Raw genomic sequence first — 11,485 nt, forward strand, 5'->3', positions numbered from 1 at the left:
CGGAAACTGCGCAGACCGTTCTTCCCTGCGCTCTGCGTTCTTCTTCTTCTTTTCTCAGGTCTCCAAGAACCCGCTCCTGGGAGACCTGGTCTCCTTAGCCTCTAGCCCATTTTGTGTGACGTTTTGTGTGATGATCCGCTGGCTGTGAAAACTAGATAATGTCACCCACGTCGCCTTACTTCTTAAACAAGGTTCTCTCCTATTGGTTCCTGTGAAGGACTTGCGAGGTATTTTATGTTTCTTCCATTAAAATGTCCTTTCAAAAAATAGCCAATAAATACGAAGGACTCGCGTGTTCTCAGCAGGAAGCTACGGGCAAGCGGCGGGAGCCTCTGCAACCCCAAAGCTCTGAAGGGCGAGGAGGCACATTTTGGGGGGTGTCCGACCATAATGTATGCATGCGGAAGCCTGTGTAATGGAAATTTATCTTACTCATTTTGAAATAAAAATTTGTTAGTTAATAAAACTGCTCTGAAATCACTTCTTCTGGAAAGGAGATTCTCAAACCCCCGATTCCGAGCTTGTTTTCCACGTCGTTCCCTGAAGGAGGGACTCTGACCACAGCCGTCTTTGGCTCTGGGTCTCTCCTCTTTATTTCTCCATCTCTATTGATCATTGACACAGAAATCAAAAACAATGAAAGAAATAACTGAAATTTTTATTTTCTATTTATTAGTTGGGAGTTTCAAGTAGTTTAAATGTTAATTTTTAAGTGACTGTATTTTATATTTTGAAATTTTTTTAGTTTTATAATTCTTCAACTATATAGTTTAAAAAACATGCACTTAACGAATGTCTTAAAATTTGTTTCAAGCTCCGTATTAGCTACTGGGAATACAAAGATTAATGTGACACAATGCTGATTCACTAACTTCATTTTCTAGTCGAGAAAATACAGATTTAAACAAAGAGGTATATGGCATTATATAACGCTACGAATAGACATACAAAGAGGAAATGGTAAATGTTGTATTTGCAGGATCACTGAGCATTGAATAATTTGATATTCCATGCCCTGAAAGATACAGTGACTTGCTAACTAAAGCTATGTAAATATGTCAATGATAATTGTCAATTTAAAAAATATGAATGCCTTTCCAGAAGAATTTCGCTTTTAGAAATTCATCTTAGGGACACCATCAAAGATGTATATATTACACATATTATATATATACATATACATACGTATGTATATCTAAAATCAAATCATTATATAAAAAATCTGAATCATCTAAATATCTAATTCAGTGGGTCTTTTTTTACTATAGTTATGATAAATTAATACGTAGCCATTAAAATCATTTGTAGAAAGCTATTCATTGCTCTGTGAATATGACCTCAATATATTGCATGTTTTAAAAGTTTATATAATAATATTTATTGGTATTCTTAAAGGAAAATTATGAGATTTTTGGGTTTTTCTATTACCTAAGTGTGCATTACTTGAATTTACAAGTAAAATCACCTAATCATATTAATCAATGCACAAAGAACATTTGACAAGATTCATCATTCATTTGAGATAAAAACTTAGAAAATAAGAATAAAGAAAAAATTGTATTAATTTCTAGTGAGCACCCTCAAAAAGCCTTTAGCTGACATCGCACTTAGTTTTGCGTTGCACTCAGGGAGAAGGCAGGCGCCCCCCCCCCCCCCCCGCCAAGCTGTTCAGTGTGGCACCGGGAGTTGGAGTTCTAGCCATTGCTATCATGTAATGAAGTCATACTGATCAGGACAGAACCAAGGAAATGGCCTTGTTTGCAGATATCATAATTGTCTATTTAGAAAATTCCAAGGCTCTACAACATCTCTGAGAGCTAATAAGTGAGTTAGGCAAGCTCACAAAATGCAAGATAAACACACGCAAACCAATTGCATGTCTCTCTCTATATAGCAATGAACATGTGGATATCAAAATTAAAAACAAAATAAAACTTACACCAAAGAAGAGAGAAATTTAGGAGTCAGTTCAGTGTGTATAATCTGTATGTTCAAAACTAAATGACACATAAATGCGGAAATGCAGTGGGTTCTGAGTGGGTGACTCGCCACGGCAAATACATCAATACTTGTTAATCGATACACAGGTTTAACAGAATTACCACCAAAATTCCAGCAAGGAATTTTGTAGATACAGAAAATATTGTTCTAAAATTTACATGGAAAACAGAAAAACCAGAATAGTTAAAAATAATTTTTGGAGGAAAGAGAGAAAAAAATGAGGGCATCCATATACTAATTTAAAGACACGATGTAGTCACATAACTTATATAGTCACAGATGTGGTGTGTCTGTAAAAAAAAAAAAATAGACACAAATATCAGTAAAACAGAATAAAGAACCAAGTAAAAGATGCTGAAAATGCTTCTCTCGAAGGCTCAAAAGCCGTTCGGTGGAGGACATCCGCAGGCAGAAGGAGACATCACCCAAGTCCTACACTTCAAAAATTAACTCAGAATCCCTAGTTAGCATAAAACATAACACTTTTAGGAAAAAAAAAATAAAGGGAAAAAAATCTTTGGACCTAGGGCTAAACAAAAAAATCTTAGACTTAACACCAAAAGCATGACCCATAAAAAGAAAAATCGATAAATTGGATTCCATATGCTTAAAAAAACTTTTGCTCTGAAAAAGAACTTTTAAAAAATCTACACTTAAAACTTAACTATGTGTGTCCACCCAGCAAAGACAGTGGCTGGAGAAGTCCACGGAATGAGAACATTGATTTGCTATTGGAGAGAATGTTAATTGTCACTTTGCAGCCTTTCTCAAGGGGAATTTTTAATATATGTATCTGTGCCTTACAAATGCTTATTGCACAGAACAGTGTCCTACTTAAATTGCCCAAATTAAGTGGGCTTTGCTGAAAAGGGGGTTAATAGGCTTGAGGAAATGGTCCCAACCATAATCGCGGTGCGCCTTTGCTGAACGCTCACTCGACGCCGAGCCATCTTCTGCCAGCTCATCGTGCACGAATCCAGTTTTCAAAACGACCAGACCCTGACTGTGCGCACTCACGTGATCCAGACCTTCACGTGCGGGCACTCGCTCGCACTCACACAGATGGCGGGTCCCGCGTATATCCACGAGTAATGATAGGACCCGCTATCCCTGAATTCTTCTGTTTGAACTCTTGATCCTGTAAGTCTTGATTCTTCTAGAAAATAAATAATAACCTTCTGATTTACTGTTTTCTCAATTAGGCAGCCCATCACTCTAATTCTGGGATGGCTGATCTTTTCGAAGGCCCCCAGCATGCTGGACTCTCCTTGTCCCTTGTCACAGTCTGTTGTTATATTCCACGGCCACATCAATTAGATGTACCTTTAAAGAAATTCAAATTATTTCACCCCAAATCAGCTCCACCTCTGGATTTATTGATTAAAAGTTCTCTTTTGCTGCTGCGTTTAAAAATGGAAAGTTATATTTTATTTTCCCCCTTATTTCTTCACCCACTTCTAGTCATTTACCATTTTCGTTCAATATTTTTTGTTGTTGTCTTTCAACCTTTTTTCTTTTCAATATCTAACCTAATGGAGTCGACATTGGATTTCTGTCCAGTTCACATGGGAACGTTTGCAATAGCCCCCACCCTGGCACCCCGAATTCTCTCCTCCGTAAACATGGAGCTGCCAGATGCCTCTAGCTACAATCCTGCTTCTACAGTTCAAAATGACAGCCGAAGTGCCAAAAAAAAAAAAAAAAAAAAAAAAATTCGTGCGAGCTCGCTCCCTTCACCTGGTGGCGCCCAACTAAAATTTTCTTCGAAGACTTTTCCATCTAAAAACGTCCGTTGAGCTGATCATAATTTCTCCGGCGCAGCCGGGGGCATCCCCACCTCTGCAATCTCTGACTCCCATTCACTGAAACGCCCCAGGGAGCGCGCTGCGCGCAGGGCCCGGGACGCGGAGGCGAGCGCAGGGAACACAGGCGCTGACCCGCGAAGCTTGCCCTTTGGGAGGGCTTATACCTACACACTCCCGGGGACCTGGGTGACCGAAGCGGGGTCAGAGGGCTCTTAGAGCAGGTACCGGATGATGAGCGGCCGGCCCCCAAGTGAAGAGTCGCGGCGGAGGTCCCGAGACGCGTGCGGAGAACCCCGGAAGCGCATGCGTGTACCTGAACTTGGTGAGCAAGCAGGGATTCGGGCGGACGGTAGGAGGCGACCAGGCAACACAGGCCTTTGCGAGCAACGCTGAGAATTCTGGGTTTTGTCTTAAGTGAAAGTGAAAGCCATCCCCATGTAAGGCACTTTCTGTAAGGCACTTCCCTTCGTCGCATGTGTTGGGACCGGGCAGCTGCTGCGCTGAGCGGACTGCAGGGAGGCCGTCCCAGAGCGGGCGTCACTGGCAGGAGACTTGCGACAGCACCGGCGAGATACAGGGTCACCGCCTAATGGGAAATACAATCTAATGGGCGATTACAACTGTCGCGGGGGTTCCCAGGGACGCATATAGGATCCTATAAAGACTTGCTATCAGGCTGATCTAAATTACACTGGAGATTAAGAAAAGGCTTTCCCGCACGAGTGATGTAGAATCTGAGACCCAAATAATGAGCCGAAACGAGCCAGGCAAAGAGGCAGAGCCGCCGCGAAGGTCGCGACGTTGAAACGTTCCTGCTCTTTGACTCCGCGAGGGCCCATGAGGTCAAGTTAAAGGGAAGGAGGGAGGCGGGCCCAAGGGCTGTAAAGGGGCAGGAGTCAGGCGCGTCGACCTTGGTGACGTGCTCGGCGCGGGGCAAAGGAGGCCCCGGGCGGATTCGGGCAGGTGGCGCGGCAGCAGCGGAGTCCGAGGGCGCGCCGGCTGCCGCGTGCAGGGTCGATCGTAGAGAAGGAGGTGCAGGCAGCAGTGGGCGGTGCTTCCGAGGCCCAGGGGGGCGCGGCCTGTGCCTCGGGTGTCAGGCCGAGGTGGAGCTCAGTGGTCAGAACCCAGATGTCCAGCAGGCAGAGCCGATGAGATTCGGTGAGCGAACTGGCAAGGTAGTCAGGGACGGTGGCTTCAGGGGTCCTGGCGAAATGTCTGACCCTGTGATGATGCACGTTAACAAGACGGCTCAGAGCGGACACGTCACAGAGAGGGAGAGCGGAGGTCTGGCCTAGATCTGAGGACGGCTGAGCGGCCAAGCCCAGAAACAGCCGAGGGCGTCTTTGGATGCCGGGCCGTCCCCCTCGCCCCAGGATCCGCCACCTGGAACTTCTCGTTAGGGTATTTCATGGTATCTTCCGGTTTCCCACAAAGGTTCCCCCTTTTTAACCTTTCTGTCAATGGAATTGCGACGTGGGCCTTTGTTTGTTTTCCATACCTTCGTTTTTGCGCAGCTTGGGGACTCGTCGGTGGGTGGACGCGCGACCACATCGCTGGTGCGGGAACTTGGTGTTTTAGATGAGGCGACTTACGACGCGCGGTTCTGTGGCTTACGGAAGACACTGAGCTCCTGTCATCTGTGTAGTGGCCACTTACGTCTACGTGAGTGCCCTATCTGCATTTCTGTTCATTTTTCAACTGAATTGTTCAAGTTTTCTTACCGATACATGGGAGCTTTGTGTAAAATCTGGAATCGAATCGGTGGCCTGTTCTATTTGTAACAAGCACCTTCCCTCACTCCCTTTGCTGATTGGGGTTCTCCGTTTCTGTGGGTGAAGGCGTCATTCCTTCCCTTTGTCACTGGCATTCGAGCGCTCCCCAGCCAAGGACTGCCCGACGGCCACCCTTCACAGTTTGTCTGAAAGGCGAGGAGTTTGTCTTGCGCGTCGGAACGCTTAATCCACGTGGAAGCGGGTTTGGCTTTACGTGTGAAGCACAAATGCAACTTCGTTTTTTTCTACAGGTTTAACTCATTTTCTCATCTCTTTATATTTTCGAGACTGTCTTTCCCCTGATGACAGAAAAAAAGTTATACTTTTGTAAAATGGATATTTAAAATATCTTTATTTTTATTAATACGAATGCATTTTAGAATTTGCTTTTCAAGTTTCAGGCCCCAAAAGTTGAAAATTTTAACCGAATTGCATTACATCTATGAATAAATCTGAGGAAAACTGAGTTCTTTATAATGATGATTTTTTCCTAAGGCAAATCTCTTCCTTTGTCTTTTTTAATGCTTCTTGATTTCAACAGGTTGCTATGTAAGGGTGTTATAAGTCTTTTATTATATTTTTTCTTAGGTATCTTATTATTTTGTAACCTTTGTTAGGCTGTCTCATTGATTTTAATAGGTATTTATAAAACCTTTTGGTTTTACCACATAAGCAATCATAAATTTTTTTTCCATGACTGTAATTTTACATATTTGCTTACCTTGTTGTGTGGGAAAGACTCTACATTTCTAATTAAAGTCTTGAGAGTTGACTTTATTTCATTGTCTCTGATTCTGGAGGGATTACTTTTAGTAATGCTTTTTTTTATTGATTATAAATTTTAAAATCTACTATTGGTTTATTGATTTTTTCTTACATTTCTAGTTTGCTAATTTTTTTTTTTTACATGAATGGATGGGTTTCATGGAAAATTTTTCAGACCTTCTGAGATTAATGTGGCAGAGAAGATTTCAGGCTTTTTCTGCTGCAGTTCATTGACTCGGTGAATGCCCCGGGTTTATTTTCTCCTATTAAACCAACCAGGCATTTATGGAATAAACTCATCTTTATCATTGTAACCTTTAAATAAACGGCTAGACTAGACTTCCCAATACGTTTCTTAGAATTTTTGTCGTATCTTTTGAGAAAGATTGTTCCAGTGGATTCCTTAGTAGGTGGGGACAAATTCGCGAGGAGGCTGGGATTTTCCCAGCTCCTGCGTGGGAAGACTCTGCGGGCAGGAGGCCCGCGGTAACGTGGCGCTCGTCTGTGGGCACGTGCCTAGGCTCACCGCGGCGCGGGCTGGGCGCACAGCCCGGGCGTACAGCCCAGAGCCAGACCCGCGGCGCGCGAGCTCGCCTTCCACCACGCCAAGACCGGCTGGGAGCTCGCGCCGTGCACCTCCTGGAGCCTGAGCACGCCACGCGAGGCGGGGATACCGGCGGCTTGCCACCCGCTGCGGTCTGGGCCGCATGTGCCACATGTGTGTGCGTGGGGCTCTCAGTGTGACGCCCGGTCATTCGGTTGGGCCAGGCGTTCTTTGCTGGGAGGTGACCTTCCACTGAAAGATGTCCGGCCGCAGAGACCCAGGCCACGGTGACCGCGGCAGCCACGGGGGCTCCCCGCATCGCCACGCCTATGCTTGAAGGCGGTTCCTTCAGACAGCGGCTCGACTTCTCTTAAATTTCCAGGAATTGTCAACTCATGAGCTGTCTGGATATCACACATGGATGTAAAATATCTCAGCATGAGCGTGAGGGCGTTAAGCAGTTGGTACTTGTCGTAAAGTGACCTAACCATGCCGTTCCTCCCGTCATCAGTTCTAAAAACGATCGACGTGTCGATGTGCTGTGCTGGCTCATCTGGTGGCCCACACGGAGCTGGGGCGGGTCATCGCCAGCTGTTTTGGGGGCGAAGGCAGCCTGGCTACCGAGAGCAGCATTCGGAGGCCCAGAGAAGGAGGAGCCGGGTGAAAACTCAGCTCCAAAGGAAGAACTGGCATTTGGCGAAGCAACCTTTTTTTTTTTTTTTAATAAGTCCACTGTGACCTCCTATATCTGTGTCTTCTATGTTCTGCCCTCATAAACAACAGCCTTTCTCTTGTCTCCAAGCAGACCAGAATCTCGACTGGCACTCCCTAAAGATCGTGAAAAGTCCCTTTGTGGAGGCCGTGCCGGGGGCTGTGAACATGAATAAAGAAATCGCACATAAGTAAAAATCGGGTCATCGACGTTTCTCAGGAGGACGGGGTGGCATTTCCGCCAGTGCCCCCTGATTAGCGGGCCCCATTGTTGCGCGTTTATTAACTCAGAAGGAATCGATATATCCACCCGGACCCGGGGGTTCCTTGGTCATTGTTCTCTGAAGCACCATTGTGTTTGTATCAGGGCAGAGCGGGGCATCTTCTCATGTAACATTCAGCCCTGGTGGATCAAATTACCTTTTATTAAAAAAAAAAATCAAAATTTCCCTTTCGGACGTTTCGTGAATGGCAGGCTTGACCTTTACCAGGTTGCTTTATACCTCATTGTGCCCAGGACCCTGCTGACAGCAGAAGTCTATCTCCTTTCTGTGCTCCCAACCTAACCTGACCTCTCCACGGTGGAGTGGAGACAGCCAGGTGCAGAGGCTTGCTGCGTGTGGTCTCTGATTCGGGCTCCCCTCTGAAGAACATTCCCGCGTCCCACGCCCGGTGGGGAGTGTCTCGGTAATCGCGCCTCGCTAGGTCAGGCGCGTCAAGATCGTCGTCACACAGAACTGTTGTCTTGAGTCCTTGAGCATGTCGCAGCTGTATTTTTCAGTTACACAGGATGCCTCTTCTTCTCATTGCATTTGCTGTTTGTTTTGTTTTTACCTTAAAACGTCTATTTTTTGTTTTTAACAATGGCCTCCGGTTTTCTGTCATGGTGTTTTACATCCTGCTGCAGCATGCTTTGGTTTTCACGACCGGGGATTTGGGGTCTGCCCCGCTTCCCCACTCAAGCCCACGGGCTCCGTCTCCCACCGGGCTTCCCGCAGGTGTCCCCGAGATACCAATTTGTGAGGGTCGTTTTCCCACGGAACATGTTGGGGCTTGATTATAGAGGGATTCTTGTAAAAACCTCCTGATTGAAAATAAAGAGCCGAGGGCATTATCATTTTGCGCGCGGCTTCGGGGTGGTACGCAGCGACAGGTCTTTCCAGTCTCCGAGGGGCTGTAATCAGCACAGTGTGAACGTCCTGTCATCAAGGCCACGTGTGGCAGGTTCCTGTGTAAAGCTGTTGACTCTGTAAATGGTAAATGTCAACAAATTCCAAATAAAGTCAGCTTAATAAGCTGGTGGAAGAACTGAACATAAGTGAAAAGGTCGGCTCGGGAGGCCGCGGCCGCGGCGCCGGGAGTGACTCACGAGCGGCATCTGCGCTGTCTCCGCGGCCCCGGCAGCGGGAGTCGGGACGGCCCCGCCGTCTCCCCGGCTCGTCAGGGCATCTGGGACCTAGGGAAGCTCTTCGAGGTCGCTTCACGGATGAGGACACAAAGATTCAAACGGGACTATGACTTATCTCGGCTACGACCGCTGAGAAATGGATCTGAGACCAGAAAGAGTGACGGTTCGCGCGCTGTTTGTTCCGCCACCAGCCCAGGCTTGGTTTGGAAATAGAAAAATACACAATATCATAAAGCAAAGCATAAAAGCGCCACTTGTAATACTACATTGCTTGAACATATGGCAGATCTGTTCACTTTTAAATGACGTGCAGGTTCGCGTTAACGTGGATGAGATTTACCTTCTTTCGGTTTTCAAGTTGTTTTTCTCCTTTACACCCAGAGCTGTGAGACAGTCTCCGGCCCCTCCGCGGAGTGCCGACGGGAGCGCGCAGGTGCGCCGACGCGAGCGCGCAGGTGCGCAGACGCGAGCACGCAGGTGCGCCGACGCGAGCATTCAGGTGCGCAGACGCGAGTGCGCAGGTGCGCCGACGCGAGCATTCAGGTGCGCAGACGCGAGTGCGCAGGTGCGCCGACGCGAGCGCGCAGGTGCGCCGACGCGAGCGCGCAGGTGCGCAGAGGCACGCCTCAGAGCCCTTGCGGAATGCTGGCGCAGGACAGACGCGTCTTCCAGAGGCTGCAACGGAACTCGCACGAAGCCTGTCGAGTGGAGGACGCGTTTCCACGAGGCTCTGGGCAAAAAACGCTTTCCACGTCCACGCGAATTCCTAGAATCATGTTTTGTGGCTACATCAAAGCAAATTTTCAAATACGATTTTTCTCAGAGGCCAGGTCGTAAGAGGCGCAAAGGCGTCAGCCTGCCTCTGGGGCGGTCGCCCTGGGCAGCAGCTGACGTGCGGGTGGGGAGCCCCAGGCTCGTTAGTGAAAGCACCAATCGTTGCTTGTCCTTAGTTATGAAATATGCCTATGCTGACCCATTTATACGTAGGAGAATTCCATAAAGTAATCTTTAAATGTTGCATAATGAATAATATAATGCCAGTCATTATAGTATAATTACAGCCTAAGCCGATCGGTAACTTAGTGATAGACATAGTTATCCTTAGCTAGGTCGTAAGATCTACTCAAAGTCTGTAGTTTGTGGCTCTGCTCTGGAGACCACTCTTGTGATTTATAAGTTCCACGGGGAGGGTTCCTTTTCCTCAGATCGTTTCAGCTCATCACACTTGTATCCGTAACTCCTCGTGATCTCCGTAGACCGGGCCTTTTTAGAGTTATAATCCCAGAAGTCCGCTAGTATGACAATGGTAAGTATTCCATGTCCTTTACTTTTATAAACAACAAATCGTTTAAAATGTGACTGCTTCCCCATCTTTAAACGTTTCTTTCTCCCGCATGAGGAACGGGGAGAACTGGGGAGCACGCGAGGGGGCTGTGGCCGCGTGCCCCTCTGCCCGCCCAAGCGTCGGGTCGGGAAAAGCGGCAGGGGCTAAAGCATGTGCGACGCCTGGTGTTGACCTCCCTGCGGACGCTTTAGTGCATTGCACGATTTCCGACTGGGCTGGGTCACACCACTTACGACAGCAACCGAATACTGGTTGGATCGACGGCTTACAGGACACAAAATGAAATAAAATCTTGCGAGTAGAGTTCTAAAATTCATTCACCTACTCTTTTGATCAGGAACTATTTATTAATCAGCGCACTTACCGAGCCTGTCTCTGAATGTTAAGAGAGTTGTGGTGAACGGGACCCCACGGTTTCTGCCTGCATGCGGTTTGCCTTCCGGTGGGTTCCGGGGGGGCGCCTCAGCCTTCAGCAGTCACTGCAGCTCGGGTGACCCCCAGCACCAATTCGCTTCTAATTCACAGGAATCTTTTCTGCACTACCTTTGTCATTCCTTCAGTTCCCGCATGTAACGAGGTGGTAGGTTTACTAAAAATAATTTCTGTTAATATTGCTTAAGGTTTTGGAGTAGTTATTTGGCTGCCTATTCTGACATTCCCTGTCTGTTAATTCTCATGAGAGGTTTTTTGTGTGTATGTCTTTTTTGTTTGTTTGTTTGTTTGTTTGTTTGTTTTTACTAATAATTACACTATTTTAGTCTATGGTCACATCGCCCTGAACAAGCCCGATCCCGTCTGATCTCGGAAGCTCAGCAGGGTCGGGCCTGGTTAGTGCTTGGATGGGAGACCACCTGGGAAGACCAGGTGCTGTAGATGTAGAAAATGAAACAGAAGGGATTGTAAGCCAACAAGGTCCTTGCGCTCTGTGAGGTCGACCAAGGGTCACCTCGCTTAAAAAAAAATTACACTATAAAATCTGTCTTCCACATGTGAGTAATAGGTAACGTGTGTATGAATACAGCAATAAATGATCATTGTTCATATTTTAATTAAGGTATTAACTAAGTTTTGCACCACATTGGCCAATATTTGGGAAAGCATGTATTTTTCAATTTAACTGAGGTCCACATAATT

General features: G+C 46.6%; 1 pseudogene; it reads left to right on the forward strand.

Moving 5' to 3' along the window:
* Nucleotides 1-11,108: 11,108 nt before the first annotated feature.
* Nucleotides 11,109-11,227, forward strand: LOC118610107 (annotated as a pseudogene).
* The last annotated feature ends 258 nt before the right edge of the window (nt 11,228-11,485 follow it).

Source organism: Rousettus aegyptiacus, unplaced genomic scaffold (genome assembly GCF_014176215.1).
Source record: "Rousettus aegyptiacus isolate mRouAeg1 unplaced genomic scaffold, mRouAeg1.p scaffold_m13_p_12, whole genome shotgun sequence".
Classification (NCBI taxonomy): domain Eukaryota; kingdom Metazoa; phylum Chordata; class Mammalia; order Chiroptera; family Pteropodidae; genus Rousettus; species Rousettus aegyptiacus.